Genomic DNA, 17,494 nt, shown 5'->3' with positions numbered 1-17,494 from the left:
CTGCAGACAGGCTGTTTATCTTTCCCCCCCTGTAGACATTTTTTTTTTCGCCTTACCCTGTGGCGTTCTCTCTTGTACCTGTCTCCCAAATCTGATGTCGCTGGCATGTTTTCAGCTTCAGGTGCGTTCGTAAAAAAAAAAAAAAGCCTGGTCTCAGCACGTTCTATATTGCAGATTGCAGTGATTTCTCTCTCTTCTGCTGCTGCTGCTGCTGGTCGAACCGATGCCCATTATTTTAAAAGCCACTATGTAATTGTGTTTCTTTTCACAGTGTGGAAAATAAATGGAGGCAGTTTCCACTATTGATTTTCCTTTGCTTGGCTTATGATTCCTGGCTGTGTCTGCGTGATGTCAGATCTGGGGCGAGGGAAAGCGATCAGCGAAGATCAAGTGAGACGCACACGAAGGAGTGGAGCTGTCCGTCAGGGTTTCCACGCTGACGCTTCTGATGTTTAATTGTGCATAAACCGAGCCACAGTTTCAACGTGTTCACTTGTCACAGAAGTAGGACTCAGCTCTAGAGAGGGTAAAGTTTGGAGGTTTGTGTTGCGTTTGCAGATGTCTCTGTTCGTCTGAAGTGAGCGTGCCGTTCTTGCAGAGGAAGAAGCTGTTGGATACAGTGACGCGATCGTTTTGAGTTATTATATATAAATGCTGATTCTGATCATATTTTATACATGCTCCAAGGGAAATTGCATTTTCGGGGAAGAATTAGATTGAATTAGATTTACGACTTATATTTTGATAGTAGGGCTCTGTTCAAAGTCCACATTTTAAGCACGTCCAGGATTATCAACATGTGAGCGAAGCTTGAACTGATAAACTAAGTCAAGAATCGGTTTGTCGAGGTCTAAGCTGCAGGTTTAGCAGTGTTTCCTCTGGATTTACTACTTTGTGCCATTCATTGGTTGAGGAAGCACTGGGTTTAGCGTGTTTTAAACATGATTAAAAACAATATCTGGTTGTTTGTAGAGGAAATGTTATGTTGACTTGAGTAACATTTTGACCTTATTAAACGTCTTTGTCCCTGTGATGGTTGAATTTAAACTGTCCGTTGTCTCCGAGCTGAAAACCAGAGCCTTGCAACATGAAAACCCCGCCTCTTTATATTTATGTGAAATGCTTTTGAATGTGATTTTTCTCTCATATTTCCATAAGAAAAGAAGACAAGAAAAACAACAAACCCGTCTGTTCCGAGTCTTTCTTTTCACGTGGGAGCTGCAGGTGCAGTTACTTAGTTCTGCTTTATAGAATTGCTGTTGTTGCATGTTACTAATTGCAACCATTCACATTCTGACTTCGAGTTCTTAGAGTCTGGATAATAATTCCAGTTTGATTATGATTCACGTGACACAATGGGCTGCATTTTGCCCCCGGACTCAGAGTTAATGGGAGCCTTTTCCAGGAGCTGGTTCCAGGGCGCTATTTGCTACCCCCCCCGACCTTAACACTGGCGCCAAGAGGCGGGACTTGGCCGCTGGAGGCTGGAGTGGGATGTGCCAGTCCATATAAGGTGATAGTGTTTGATCCAATGACTGATAACGGAGGCATTCAACAGCTCCTCCTGTGGGAGACGTTTGTCATGGGCAAAGAAAGAAGTGAGAAATAACAACAAAGAAGAGTTGTTTCTTTATTTAATTCACCTTTATTTGTGTGTGCAACGCGGAGAGCTGGCATTCATCACCCGCTGCTCAGACTAAACCAACACTAAAGTCCATTACCTGGAGGTAACCGTGTGGCACTCGCCCCGCCCCGAGCTCGGTCACTGTTTACTCTGTGTTTGGAGCGTACGTCCTTGAGATGGACTTGTGCCAATTTAACCGGACTAAACCAAGGACTGTATGAGTTGCATAGCACAGCTCTTTACATGAGCGGGAGAATGTATTCATTATTCGATCATGTTTTTTCTGCCCATTGAGGTATTTTTATGATGATTATCTCGTCCATGTGGGGATAGTAACATGACTCCAGTGCACTAGTTTTGAAGTTTATTAGTTACAATTCTGGCCCTTCACAGAATGCCAGAAAGATAATTTCCACAAAATCTACAAAATTTGTCAAAATCCACCTGTCACTCACTCCAAGCTTACCAAAGGTTGACCAAAGGGAGGAGTGTGTGTCACAGGGATCAGATCATGATTCAGTTTTAGCCTCAAATCGTCCAACATTTTGCTGCTGGGCTTTTTACAAATCAAACAAATTGTAGCGTTCAAAGTGTTGGTCATCTCAGAGGATTTTCCTGCAGGTGAAGCTGAGCTTTTATCAGACAATTGTCAGTGATTGCCAGGCCAACAATTACATACGCTGACAGAGCCAACCACTCATTTTCATCCTCCACTGGAGCTCAGAGTTATCATTTGCCTGTGTGTCTGTGAGCAGAGAAAGTGAGAGCGCCTAGAGGTGATCGAATCACATAAATACCTGCATTGTATGACGGCAGAAAGGAAGTAAAGTAGAAGATGCTTTTATGAAGGTGAGACTTTTGCCTTTGAGAGGAGCATGCATATTTCTGCTTCATACATAGAGGATGCGTCCTTTGATGGCTGGAATGACTGAAACATGACGGAGCTGCTGCAGAGTCATTGTGTATTCACCCGATGAGCCACACCTCTGTCGCTGGTGCCGTTTCTTTTGATCAGGGAGCACTTTGGTTGACTTGTGTATGAACGTGTTACAGGGACTTATTAGTGCCTGTGCCAGCAGGTTGCCAGATGGCGCAGCGAAGGAAGGGAGCGAGACGGAGGCAGGGCGCATGCAGAGTTGTAATCTACCTTCTCCCTGCGCCGCTGCCTGCCCCAGTTCTGTTCAATGAAGCATACTTGTGAATAATTAAAACTCATGGAAGACTAGTGGAGCTGCTGCCTGTTCTGAGAGCAGTCATCGAGGCTCAAAAGCTCCTCGGCAGATGCTGCTTGCAGAACTGAGACATGCAAACACAATGTGCTGCTATAAAGGCCCTGTACTTAGCACTCCTCAGCCATGTGTTTGCATTATAGTGGCATAAGGACCCGCACTTATGCCACTATAATGCAAACACATGACTCTCCCGAGACGCTTCCACAGAGGACAGAACACGTTTGAAGCTCATTGTGCTCCACGGCTGAGGAGTCTGTGTGTGACGAGAGGAATGTTTCTGATTAGAGCAAAGTAGTCATGGTAACCAAAGGTGCACGATGTAACTGTTCTTGTGGAGGGTTCGCCACCTCCTCGTCTCCATGGAGATGTTACTGCTTAGCATGGGATATTCCGCAGTATGGTTAGAGTCTTATCTATGTTGAATTTCTCATTATTTTTATTGCACTTGTTTGTTTCCATGGAGATAGATTTGTAATGCCATAATGTGAAATAAAAGGTGGCGAGCCGCGTGTCTAGTTACACAGTGCAACCTTAAATAATGAATTCAATATTTATTAATAATTAGGCAATAATTAAGCAAGATTTGAATTGACAAAAATGAAAGAATACAAATGTTTAAAAAGAGCGTCCCGTTGCATCGGGGACAAATCTGTCAGGTGAATATGAGTTGTGTTGTTTTTCTTGGTCCCTCGACTTTACAGAGATCCGCCTGAAGCAAAGCATTATGGAACCTTTGGTTGTTGAAAAATCTTTAGAGAGTAAAATTGAGGCATAGCAGAAATGTCAAAAGTTATGTTTAAAAACATTACAACTCACAGAATCCAAAAAGCTCTGCAGATTTGTCTCCCCGGCTCGAAAGGCCACCTGCCACATCCACTGCCGCCAAATGAGTTCACGTTCTGATCTTTAGACTCGCAATCATTATCAAAAGCAGCGGAGAATAAAAGCCCGATTGATTTCCCATTGACTTGGATCAGATTTAACTCTCGCCTTGGCGCAGCAGGCTGTTGAGGGACAAAATGTCGACTCTAAGTGATCGGTGCTCGTGGAGGTGATGGCGGCATTACACCGGCTCTGATATGTGCTGTCCTCGGCGGGCGAGCTGAAGATTCGAACGCTAAGCTTCTGTTCTCGGCGGCTTTGATCAGTGTTTCAAAGAGACCTGGGCCGGGGAGAAGACTCTATCAGAGCTGAACGAGGCTCCTTCCCTCACCCGCTGTCCGCCTCTCACGGGACGGTCGGGGCTGCCTATTAAAGCCGTCGCGTCGAAGCTTACAGTTCAGATCTGAGAACGAGGGACGCTCTGATGTTATTTGCGTGTGCTCGGTTCAGATCTTTCCGTGGATTCGGTTTGTATTACCTGTTTGTAAAGGTGCTGGTTACAGTGATGATCGAGGGAGGATTCTGAAGCTCACGGCTGCTGTTGTTTGTCTCCGTTGAGCTTCTTCACTCCTCGCTGCACAAGTCTTTGCACGATCATGCCCCACAAACTGTATATATTCATTTTTGAGGATGGAAGCTATTTGTATTCACTCTGACACGGTCTGATGTAGGTCTATGGACGAGCATCGAGTGAGATCGTGCCTTTAAATGCCACGTCAGCCTCGACCCTGCGCTCACTTCACTTCTTACTTCGGATTCTAATCGATACTAAAGCTCGTGTTGGAACTCGATACTCATTAAAGCGAGTGAAATGAAATCACATTATCGGGACAAACATTTGTGAACCCGACCGCCTGCGTGATGAGATTATGTGTTACATAACGCTGCGTTTGTGTCACATTATGAACATTTCAACGTTGATTTTACAATACTCAGGAAAAGTTCCTCGGAAGGTGATGAATTACAAGCATCAAAATGAAACAAATGTAGTGGATAAAATGCCCAGAAGGTTTAAGGAAATGTCCATAAGCCAGTGATATTCTGGAGAGTTTGGGAATTTGCTCTCCCTTCATAAGATATAAAAATGTGATATTTTAACCTGTTCTCGTTCCCGGTGGAGCGATGATACTGACAGTGACAGCTTTGGTCAATACATCCTCTGCTGAACATGACCTTTAGCCACAGATTCTTAAAGTATCTCCTGTGTGAATTATGGAGAGGCTTTGTGCACGTTCTACAGGAGTCCGAACATGCCGTCCTTGACATTTTACCGTTGCCTGTAATTTGCTGGTTTTGCTGTGTTTGAAATATATATACTCTGTAAAGGGGGGAAAGGTGGTGGGTTGTGTGTATCGTGTTGAAAAGAAGACTAGAGGTGTGTAACTGTTAGGTTCTAATTATTCTGAGAATAACAAGACAAGATTATGGTCGTTAAAATAAAAGTTAGTTAGTTTATTCCTTACAATTACAAAATTAACAGATTAAAACACGCCTGTCCCTCAAGTTCCCCCAGACCGGTCTGCCCATCGTCTGGGCAGACCGCATAAGAAGGTGGATCTTCTCTGGCACCAGCCGTACCAGGCTCTACCTTCCAGGACATCCTAATATGGTCGTGAGATGTGACCCTTGACCCAGACAGAGAAGTTGGGGGAGAAGCAGACACAAGCAGACAGAGCAAGAATTTGGAGTGTGTGTGTGTGTGTCCAGTCTGCAATAACAATGAAAGGTATATTAATGCATTACAATATTAAATGATTATTAATTACTACAGTAACCATCATGAAGGACCCGTTCACCCATTCACACCGGCGCACGCAGACACAGGGGCGAGTTAAGTGAATAACAGCAGCGTTCACCGCAGACACTGTGGGTCAACCGAGTACGTTTATGTCAAGAGCGGGATTTGAACCCCCGAGCGACTGCCCCATAATGTATATAACTGTATAACTGTTCACGACGAACAAAGGAAGACAAAAACGACCCATTCGTTTCACGTACGTCGCTGAAACAAACCGAGCAGACGTCGCAGTTCTGTCTGAGTTTGGCCTGAGAGCGGAGGAGGTTTGGCCCCCAGACGGGACTTTGGCGTTCGACCACAGGACATCGGCGCGGAGATGTTGAACACTCTGATGCACGCTGCAAAAGAGAGTGGCAACGAGGCACGCACACAGCCCACACGAGCGTCCTCCATTTATGAGAAATCCTGATGAGACACACGCGGGCATGGGGTAGAGACCCCTGCAGAGACCCCTGCAGAGACCCCTACAGAGACCCCTGCGTGCGTCTGTCCCGGTACAGCAGTCTCTAAGCAGGTTCCCGAAACATTCAAATGCAGTTTTTTTTTTTTTTTTTAGAAAAGAGGTTCAAACTAGATTGTATGAATGTTAATGCATGTCAATTGCTTCTTTAATGTATTTTATACTGTTTTGTTACATCAAATTAACCAGAAAAAAAACTTATCCTTGTGTAAAATAGGGGTCAGAGGGTCAAAATAGGGGTCAAAAGGTCGGGAACCACGTCTTTATATTGTTCTTTTAGTCATAATGTAGCCATATTCTAAGGCTTCTTAAACTAGAGGCATAAAGAAACCATCATATTTTTATGAATTATGAATGAATAACATAATAACAATAAGAGCAATTGACAATGCCATTTACTGTATATTAATAATATCGTACTTCCCCTAATTTTGTGTTCAATAAAAGTGAATATTTTATGTAGAACCCAGAATCTATTACACGAAAGGAGCATATATAATATATAACACAATTTCCTTGTTATTCTCCGTTTCGTCAGGCACTTCATTTAAAATCCGTCCAGCTTCTGAATCCCCTTTTTACGTCTTATTTTCCCAGCGCAAACAGAAGTCTCCTCAAAACAAATGTTGTGTTGATTCAGTGCGCAAACATCTCATTATGTCAGTTCAGATGCTCGCGTTTGCCGTGTTCTGTTTAATTGGGACAGGTTTAGAACAAATAGTACTGTTTTTTTTCTTTGCGGCATCTGTTCCGAGCGGCTTAAACGGTTGTAATGACGCAGCCGCTGAGGAGAACTTGGGCTTAGGGCGGGCGAACGCGGAGAAAGGACGGCGATTGGTCGACGGGCAAAGGAAAAAAGCGAGCAGAGACTTGGAAACAAACCAGACAAATGGAGTACATTCTGTTTCCCTCCGTAAGCCCTGGGATTTGTAATTAAAACCACATTCTCATCAGTGATTAGCAACAAAGTTTCCAAGTTACGTGTTCACTGCTCATTTATATAACTTGCATCTGCTGCTGCTGCTGCCGTGGCGATTACTGCTCCAGCGCGCGGCACGTCAGAGGCTAAAGCTGCTCTCAGGCTAACGACACGAGTCAGACTAATTCCCCTTTTCAACTGTTACAACTTTATTTGAGATCCGTGTCACAAGCGACCGTTGAGTAAAAACAACTCTCTGACGGGGCGATCTGAACTCGAGCGGCGTAAATGGCGTGTTGTTTATGCGCTCGTGTTCCAGATTGGATTTATTCAAATGAGATTGGCGGCAGTCAGCGAATGTGCCACGTTTAAAATGAGAGTGCCTATTTTCATTTCACTTAGAATTACAGCTAATAACGTACATGAAATGGCATTTTATGGACTCTCAGAACAGTATATGTATATTATGTCTGGATTTTGGGGAGCAGATTGGATGTCGATATATAAGGGAGCTGGAGGTGCCAATATAACTGCAGATATTGGTATAACATTCGTAATGTAAAATAAATACTTAAGCAGCTGGTTATACAAAAGTCTGTCAGGCTCTATTCATTTTAAATTGGGTTTATTAAAGCAACATTTGCTGCTCTTCTGCCTCTTAACAGTGAATTTTAGAGGCTGAAAGTGTGTTTGCACAGCGTTCTTTTGGATAGACTTCTATAAGAGCCTAAAGGTGTGGTTATCCTGATGAACGCAGGCGCACCAGGGTCATTCATGCAGGCGCACCAGGGTCATTCATGCAGGCGCACCAGGGTCATTAATGCAGGCGCACCAGGGTCATTAGTGCAGGCGCACCAGGGTCATTAATGCAGGCGCACCAGGGTCATTCATGCAGGCGCACCAGGGTCATTCATGCAGGCGCACCAGGGTAATTCATGCAGGCGCACCAGGGTCATTCATGCAGGCGCACCAGGGTAATTCATGCAGGCGCACCAGGGTCATTAATGCAGGCGCACCAGGGTCATTAATGCAGGCGCACCAGGGTCATTAGTGCAGGCGCACCAGGGTCATTCATGCAGGCGCACCAGGGTCATTAATGCAGGCGCACCAGGGTCATTAGTGCAGGCGCACCAGGGTCATTAATGCAGGCGCATCAGGGTCATTCATGCAGGCGCACCAGGGTCATTAATGCAGGCGCACCAGGGTAATTCATGCAGGCGCACCAGGGTCATTAATGCAGGCGCACCAGGGTCATTCATGCAGGCGCACCAGGGTCATTAATGCAGGCGCACCAGGGTCATTAGTGCAGGCGCACCAGGGTCATTAATGCAGGCGCACCAGGGTCATTCATGCAGGCGCACCAGGGTCATTCATGCAGGCGCACCAGGGTAATTCATGCAGGCGCACCAGGGTCATTCATGCAGGCGCACCAGGGTAATTCATGCAGGCGCACCAGGGTCATTAATGCAGGCGCACCAGGGTCATTAATGCAGGCGCACCAGGGTCATTAATGCAGGCGCACCAGGGTCATTAGTGCAGGCGCACCAGGGTCATTAATGCAGGCGCATCAGGGTCATTCATGCAGGCGCACCAGGGTCATTAATGCAGGCGCACCAGGGTAATTCATGCAGGCGCACCAGGGTCATTAATGCAGGCGCACCAGGGTCATTAATGCAGGCGCACCAGGGTCATTAGTGCAGGCGCACCAGGGTCATTAGTGCAGGCGCACCAGGGTCATTAATGCAGGCGCACCAGGGTCATTAATGCAGGCGCACCAGGGTCATTCATGCAGGCGCACCAGGGTCATTCATGCAGGCGCACCAGGGTAATTCATGCAGGCGCACCAGGGTCATTAATGCAGGCGCACCAGGGTCATTAATGCAGGCGCACCAGGGTCATTAGTGCAGGCGCACCAGGGTCATTAATGCAGGCGCACCAGGGTCATTAGTGCAGGCGCACCAGGGTCATTAATGCAGGCGCACCAGGGTCAGTCATGGGCCGATCACACTTTCCAAACGTTTTTCACAGAGGGCCGCATTTTGAAACGTATACTGAGCTGAGGGCCACAAACCACCCGACAATGTCCAATTTGTCAAATGACAAAGTGAATCATTTGAAATGTTTCGATGCCTCCAACTTTAATAAGACTTGGAACATTAATATTCAGTTGGTATAACATTAAAATGCTTGATTTTTTTCAATTTTAAAGTAAAAAGTTGTTTTTGTTTTTTGGACCAACTTAGCCGGAAGGCCAAAAAAAAAAATGGCCTGAGGGCTGCATTTGGCCCCCGGGCCGTAGTTTGGACATGTCTGCTTTACATGCATTGATCACATCTACCATGAGGAAGATGATCTGTAAATCATAGTGTCGTTTAAGCTTCTTATGAAACCCTCTTGGTTAAAAGTGTCTGATGCTCCCGGAGCGGACCCCCACACGGAGCAGCCTCGTGTTCGTGTCATCACGCACAGAACTACGAGATCTCCTGCTAGTCTTTTAGTCAAACTCAGACGGAGTTTCAGAGCCACACGTGTCGTCTCTCAGCCGTATGAAGTGGCGTCCACAGAACGCACGGACCTGACTCGTTACAGGTGCCTACACGCTGGTGATTTACTCATTAAACAGTGATCATTTTGTGCCTTAAATGTAACAAGAGCCCAGGGGCCGTGAAAGCTGCCGTGTCTTAGTTTGCTGAGCGACTGTGCGTTTTGAAGCTGCACGCTCGCTAAACGGCTGCGTATGCAAAGTGAAAATGCAAAGCGCTCGGTGGTTTTGTCAATGCCGCGTTTGAAACACTCTCAAACACTCTAGTCGTCCTCTTCTGCACCTTTTCTTTCCTCAAAACTGCTCAGAGGATGAACGCCTGCTCCTACATCCACTGTTTTGCTGCAGATGCAAGTATTCACAAGTATTCAGCACAAGTATTTACTCAACCCTGTCATGGAATTAGACATACACCAGATGCTATTCCGTAACACATAGAGAACACAATTCAACTTAGAATATGAAACGACACAGAAATATCAGACATTTGTATGGCATGCATGGGAGAAAACGCGGGGACTGTGTCAGCCAGGCCGTTGTAAGGAGCCTGGCTGACCCTCCTGCGTCTCACCCCCGCGTCTCACACCGTTTTTTCCCATGCTGGTTGGTTTTATTAGATATTCTGGAATAGGCGGGTCACATTTCTCATTGGTCAGCCTCACATCAAGGCACTTGCTATTTTTCCGTAGAGATAAAGCCTGCAAGGGGGGGTGCAACTCCCCCCCTGGGGCAACATTCTTTGGCCCATCTTTATGATACCTTCACAAACAAATGCAGTTTGTCACACACCCGTTCTTCTCTTAGACTAATGATGCAGATAAAATATCACTATTATGCAGATAATATACATCACAGAAATATAATCACATATTCACATTTTATCACATTTCCCTCCTGTTTATCAAAGCATTAGTCTACTGTCTCATATGCCAAACACATTACACTTTTCAGTTTTCAACATATCTTTCATATTGGTGTTAAAATGACACTTTTACACACAAAAAGTGATGCACATTTCTCAAACATTGAACACACTCCTTTTCTCTCGGCCCATAACATTTCTACAGCTTTACTGTCCTAAATTTTGAGTCGGATTGGTCAATCTCTGTAATTTGACAAACAGACAATTTATCTTGTCTATAATTTGTGCGGTGTGATGGGAAATATAGAAGTACAAGCGGAAAGCCCTTAAACCCGCTGCTCTCTGGTCAGTCACTTTGACTCGTCAGGGACCTCTCTGGACACCCCAATAGAATCAAATACGTAGTATCAGGTGCTACTGGAACCAGATTGTCCACTAACTTCTCGACCTTGACCCTGCGGTATGGTTCTGGATGATGCTGATCTGTAATGACCATGGCTGGCCACAAAAAGGATACATAGGCACAACGTCCCACAAGTGTCCCCATATCACCATACGTCCTCGCTTGGTTTCTTAAGAGACCTTCTTCCGCTGCTCGCTTCGGTCACACCTATGACACATGAACTGGTACATTTCCCATCTCAATTCATAATCTCATTAACATTGCATGTAGTTATGTTGTATCCGATAAAAACCCTCTTAGTTAGTGCAAACAATAGTGGCTGTATAATATGCCATTGTGTTTCTTCAGCCTCTGTCATGTCCATTATACATTGTACATTTCACATTACACATTTCATAACCTTTCATGTTGATCACTTATTTTCTTCCCTTTATTTTAGGTCTGTGTATGTTTCATTTCTCGGTATACACAGTTGTGTATGTTGATCGATTGTCCCGATTGTCCGGTGCATAATACAGGTGTTCAGCACCCATATTACCGGCATCGCTGTGATGATGATAACTCGTTGATTCTTTTTCACAGAGTATGGTACTCTGCGCACCGTAGCCTCTGGCTCTCGTTCATCGTAGAAGAGTATAGTACTTTGCGTACTGTAGAATCTGTCTCCTCATCCATTGTTGCAGAGTATCGTACTCTACCGTAGACTCTGGACAAAACTCATACAAACGAAGTCCTGCGTCTGCGATGTTATGGATCTGCCGCTGTGTTGTCCAGACATTTCTCTCACTTTCCCATGAGAGCACCCATGTTCTCGTCCCTCCAATGGTCGGTGTGAGGTCGACACGGTGTGGCTCCGTCCACTTTGCTCGTCCACCTGGCTCGTCTCTGTAAACACCACATCTCCAACTTGCTGCGGTGATAAACAAAGTATTTTTTACAGTTCAGTGTATTTCAAACAGTTTTCTTGTTTACAATTTTTTTTTTTTTTAGTAATTATTGATTCGGAATATTTGTTTACACGTACATCCCCCCTTTTGATAAATGGCCTTGCCCATTTGTCAAACTTCTACATTTAACCAAAATTCAATAATCCAGATAGTTTACAACGTTCACTAATCCAGTATGTAATCAAGGAAGAGATGGAATTGCGTCTGTCTTCAACTCCGCAATGTCACCTCTTGACCTTTCACAGTTCAGTGGTCAAATCCCTGGCTGAGCCCCCCCCTTCCACGGCGCTGGCCCCCCCCCCCTGTGTCTGTGTCTGTGTGTAATCTTACACTTCCCAAATCTGTAACTTGTAAATCTGTTTTACCACCATTTGTTTCAACCTCCAAATATTTCAAACTCTAAAAGTCTCAACTCTAAAAGTTTATGTATGTATGTATTCAAATACATCAAACAATAATAATTATCTCAATAATTCCCCCGTTGAGCTGGCCATAAGGGTCAGTTCACAACTTAGAATTCTTCACATAATTAATAATTTCACATCTCCTCTGTTTGTGTGGCCTGAATAAAATCACCCATCTAATGTAATATGTGCTAATCTTTTATATGTGCTTCAGGTGAGTTTCAAACTCAATCTCTCACACCTGCTCATGTGGTGCTTTACAAACATTGTGTATTAGTTTGTTCTAGCAAGTCTATATGTGTATAACAATCAAAATGATCCTAAACCTTCCCCTTGTACATAAGGCACATCTCTTTTATCAACCTGTTTTCCCCTTGTAACCTACTTTCTTTGTCTTTTCTTTGTCACGCCATCTTCCTCTCTGTCTTCCCCTCTGTTTCCCTCTGTCTTCCTCTTGTAACGGAGGAAGACCCATTTCCAAATTTCTAAACCTGCTTTTTCTTTCTCTCTTTCACTTACTCTTTACCCTCACTTGTAACCTGCTTTTACTTTCTCATTGCTGCTGATATAACAACAGATACTGCATCCCCTGGGATTCCACTTTTATCCTTTATAATATCCCTGTCATTCTGCTTCTAAACTCATGTATTGATTACCCATCCCCCTGTTTAGTTTTCACTATCTTCAGGTAATCTGCGGGTCTCATAAAATGTATTCTTCTGCATTACACTCCTCCCCCCGGGTCCGTCCTGACTCGGTCCTGAGTCCTGTAATGTTAAGTTCCTGTTATCACTGGTTTTCATAACTTCTATAGCGTCTAAATTTAGATGATATTGTCTTATTTAAATCTATTCAATTCTTGATTGAATCTCCACAATCCTTCAGGTATTTACTTTAGAATGTCAAATTCTTTCCCTGTTAATTTTAACTTTTCCTATTACCCATCAATCAACCCCCCCTGAGGTGTTGCTGTTGATACGCAAAGATAACAACATCTGCTCCATCCTGAGTCCTCCAGATTCTTTGCCAGTCAATAGCCCCTGTTATCTCTGGCTATCTTTATGACTTGGTGTCCTGTTGTCTTTAGTTAATGACCCATTCATGTCTTTCCAAGGAGGGCATTGGACGTCACTATTTAACTTATTCCCTCACTTATGTCTACATGCAATACGAGGTTTTCTCATGATAATACAAATAAATAAGTTACTGATATATCTTTTACTATCACTTTACTTACTGCCCATTCTACTCTTATGTCCAAAAACATCAGTAGTCACTCATTTACCCACATTATCACTTCCAGGCCCGTGCCTGTATTTGATCCTAAATTTAAAAACACTTCTGTCTTTTTGTCCTGTACTTTCATCTAGTCATGCATTATGGTTACATAATAAGTCCAAAAAGATAATTTCCGTCAAGTCCAAAAATAAAACAAAACAAAACGTAGCTTTGTTCTGTGCACACAAAAAACAAAACACAACTTTTGTCTTCTATGTCGGGGACAGGAAGTGCCCTGTCTTGTGATCACATTCCCCAAAATATTGGCCATCTATAAAAATCTGAAATCATCTTCATCTCTTATCAAGTTTAATAAAATCTTTATAATTGATTGTTGCCAATCAAAACAAAAAACCCTAAATTTGTTCTACAGAGTTCTCATTAACTAAAATTTAAAACCAGCTGAGTTTAGTTCCTATTAATTCATTAACCTTCCTTCAGAGCGTCCTCTGAACTGCTTTCTCCCCATTCTCCTGCCTTGTTGACCCCCCTTATCTCCCCCTCTCTGCCACGTCATCTGAGCACACTGGAAGTCTCCCTCCAAAATCCTCTTATGACTTTTCCTTTGTCTTTTTACAGTTCGGGGTGATAATTCTGGCATTATGTGGTCTCGGTCGTCTGAGAGAAATGCTACTTGCTTTACAGTCACGGTCAATGTCAAGCTTCTAGAGAAAATTCCTTATTAGATTCCTCCGGACATAAACGTGGTGTTTAAGATTCACCCATGACTGCAAATTTTAGATCTCTCAGAATAACGCCTTATGACCCTTGTATGATTAATTGTGATTCACACTTGTTAGTTAATCACTTATTAATCCTCATTCACACATTCACACTTCTCTCTTACTTACTTTGCTCGTGCACGGCGCTTACATTCACTCATCTTTATGTCAGTAACAACTCGGCATAAGGCTTCATGACTTTCTTTCCTGTGAGAAACTTAACTCATGGTGAGCAATTTAACTCCTTTATGTGAGAAACTTATCTACACAAAGCCAACCAATATTTTTCCAGCAATAATCAAACTCCTTGCTTATGTGAGAAACTTATCTCGTCCATAAGCTTACAATATTTCCTCAGTAATATGAAACTGGGTATTTCCTCAGTAATACCTAAACTGGGCATAAGAGCCTAAAATATTTTTTCCAGTAAATATCAAACTAAATGCATAAAACGTTTCATGGCTAACTCTTTTTCACACACAATGTTTTTGTCTGACCTTCTTTGTCGCCTGTGTTCTCCTGCTGCTTCGAAACGACGCGCTCTCCTCGCGGAGAATGAGGTGCGATGGGCGGCCACGGGAAAAGTGGACTTCCTTTAGCTGTGCACAGACTTCACCGATTCACCCGTCAATCTCCGCGAAGGGGCTGCTTGTCGTCCGGCTCGATAGGACCAGAAAATGTCCTGGGATGGAGACATACACCAGATGCTATTCCGTAACACATAGAGAACACAATTCAACTTAGAATATGAAACGACACAGAAATATCAGACATTTGTATGGCATGCATGGGAGAAAACGCGGGGACTGTGTCAGCCAAGCCGTTGTAAGGAGCCTGGCTGACCCTCCTGCGTCTCACCCCCGCGTCTCACACCGTTTTTTCCCATGCTGGTTGGTTTTATTAGATATTCTGGAATAGGCGGGTCACATTTCTCATTGGTCAGCCTCACATCAAGGCACTTGGTATTTTTCCGTAGAGATAAAGCCTGCAAGGGGGGGTGCAACTCCCCCCCGGGGCAACATTCTTTGGCCCATCTTTATGATACCTTCACAAACAAATGCAGTTTGTCACACACCCGTTCTTCTCTTAGACTAATGATGCAGATAAAATATCACTATTATGCAGATAAAATACATCACAGAAATATAATCATATATTCACATTTTATCACAAACCCACACGGTTAATTCACCCGCAGAAGCACATTAGTGGCTAAAAAATGCAAAGAAATCTCTATTCACCTTATTTCTGAAGCCAGTCCACGCAATCCTTATTCCGGTTGTTTTAGTGAACACAGAGCTGCTGCCGACCTCCAGAAAATAAGTTCTACACAGACTAAAAAGCTGTTTCAGGTCGTCATGGGAACCGATGCATTGTTGACTCGTCGGTCACATGAACATTGGACATTTTACACAACTCAATCTACGTTTAGTGGCGAGACTTTCCCTCATTCTTCAGTTAAACCAACGGGATTCCCGCTGGACCGGAGGTGTCATTACAACAGAAGCGGCGATACGTGGGAAAAGAGGGAAAAGTGGGCGGGGCAAAAAAGGTCAATAAACTAGTGATATATGGTCAAACTTAATATTATCATTTTTTTTTTCCAGTAAACTCTGTATATTTGATATGAAAAAAATATGTATTAGTATTACGGGGGAAAAACTTCATCCGCCTCAAATATCCTGATGTACTTTTGATGTAACATTTTATATGAGACTTAGAATACACTAATCAGCTGCATCCTTTATATTCACTACGTTTCTGAACTTGGCAGGATGTCCCCGGGCTGTTACATTAAGCTTGAACTGCTCAGTCACAACACATTTCTAATTTCAGCCCAATTAATTACACAGCCGTCCGGCGGAGCCCCCCCCCCATCGCCGCCCCACCGCTTCCAAATTCACTTTAATCCATTTCATGAAGCAGCTAACAACAGGATCATCCAATTTCCGAGTCGCATGAGGGTGCCAACATGCCGTCCGGATTAAAGTGCTGCATTGTAATCATTCCGTTCTTGACACTGTTTTAGCTGACGAGACGACCCCGGGTAACATGCACCACCGGCGCAGTCAGCGAATATTCGTCCCCCCCTCGCGTCCCCCCACGTGTCCCCCCGGTGGAATGACACAGAGAACACGCACCGCCTTCACTCGCGCTGAATCCCGCGAATGCAGCGGCAGATTATCTCCTCTACGGTAAATCTTTGAGAAGCTAGTTTCCACAGGCTTCCCCGCAAGACGCCGCGCGACAGTTTGCGCACGGGAAATGTTATTTAATGCTGTATAAATGATATATTCCGAGCGCACAAAGACGAGGACTAATACTGTGTGGAGCGAGACAGAACGGTGGCCTGGCATTACGGGCTTCTATTGAAGGCGAGGATGTGTCGAGATTCTTAAAGGGCTAACTTAATTCAGTGTCCAGGGTGTAATGCTATGGCTAACATCTGTCATCTGACCCGGCATTATCTTTAACCTTTACAAATGCAGCGGCCTTTCCCGTGGACGTCCCGCACAAGGCATTAGCATACATTAGAGGCTCTCGACGCAAATGGAAAGGTACGGCGCCCTACCGTCGAATTAGGATTTGAAATATGAAACGCTGGAGGTGCAGAGGGAAGCCTTTCTGTTTCTTGCGGACCACATGACCCTTCACTCAAACGCCGTCCCGTGAGGGTGAGACGGTGCGAGGGATTTTCTGCATGTGTGGTTTTTCAATTACGCCGCTGACGGTATCTCAGGCCTCGGCGTTCTTCTGCGCCGCGCGACTCCCACATCTGCGTAAAGCGAAACGCAACATTCTGGCGGGTGTTTTAGCGTTTGGTTTTTTTTTAGCGTTTTGTTTTCCATTTTGTATAATTATTCTGTCACTCAAAAGATGACAGCGTTCATTAGAAAGTCGACCTTTTTTTGACTTTGCACCGCGTATTTTTGTAGTCAACGAGTCAGCAATCGTTTTTTGATCCGTAAACTAGTCAAATTATGACTTATATTGTACAAGTACATTTTTAATTAGATAAAGTTGAAATATGCAGACTGGACTTTTACCTTTTATTTCTGGAAGAAATTTCTCTTTCTCTATATTTAAAATATGAAGTGCTTTCAGTTCATCCTTTTGCTTATTCATACTTAATCATACTACTCTAAAATGACCATCAAAGGAGTGTCTGAGGTGAACTCTCACCTGTCTGGCCTCAATCAATTAAAATGCAAATGCTGCGCTGACCAGAGACATTGAATCGGGCCAAGTCAAGAGCTACAACATGACCGGGAAAAGCTCCAAATAATGAGTACACGCCCACTGAGCACCCAAAATAGTGAATATTGGAATCGGCTCCAAGCACAAGGACGTACCAGTTCTATTTAACACAGCTGCCTGCAGAGCTAAACGTTCATTATTGTTTGTGTATTTGGTCGAGACA

At 44.1% G+C, this 17,494-nt stretch overlaps 1 protein-coding gene across 1 annotated transcript in view; it reads left to right on the top strand.

The window, feature by feature from the left end:
- Positions 1-17,494, top strand: part of vstm2b (V-set and transmembrane domain containing 2B) — a 58,438-nt gene that overhangs the window by 6,951 nt on the left and 33,993 nt on the right. The gene's annotated exons all lie outside the window — the stretch shown is intronic.

The sequence above is a fragment of the Eucyclogobius newberryi genome, unplaced genomic scaffold (genome assembly GCF_026437365.1).
Source record: "Eucyclogobius newberryi isolate DKJ021-1_F unplaced genomic scaffold, fEucNew1.0.hap1 SCAF_5, whole genome shotgun sequence".
Classification (NCBI taxonomy): domain Eukaryota; kingdom Metazoa; phylum Chordata; class Actinopteri; order Gobiiformes; family Gobiidae; genus Eucyclogobius; species Eucyclogobius newberryi.
This window is presented reverse-complemented; position numbering and strand designations above follow the sequence as displayed.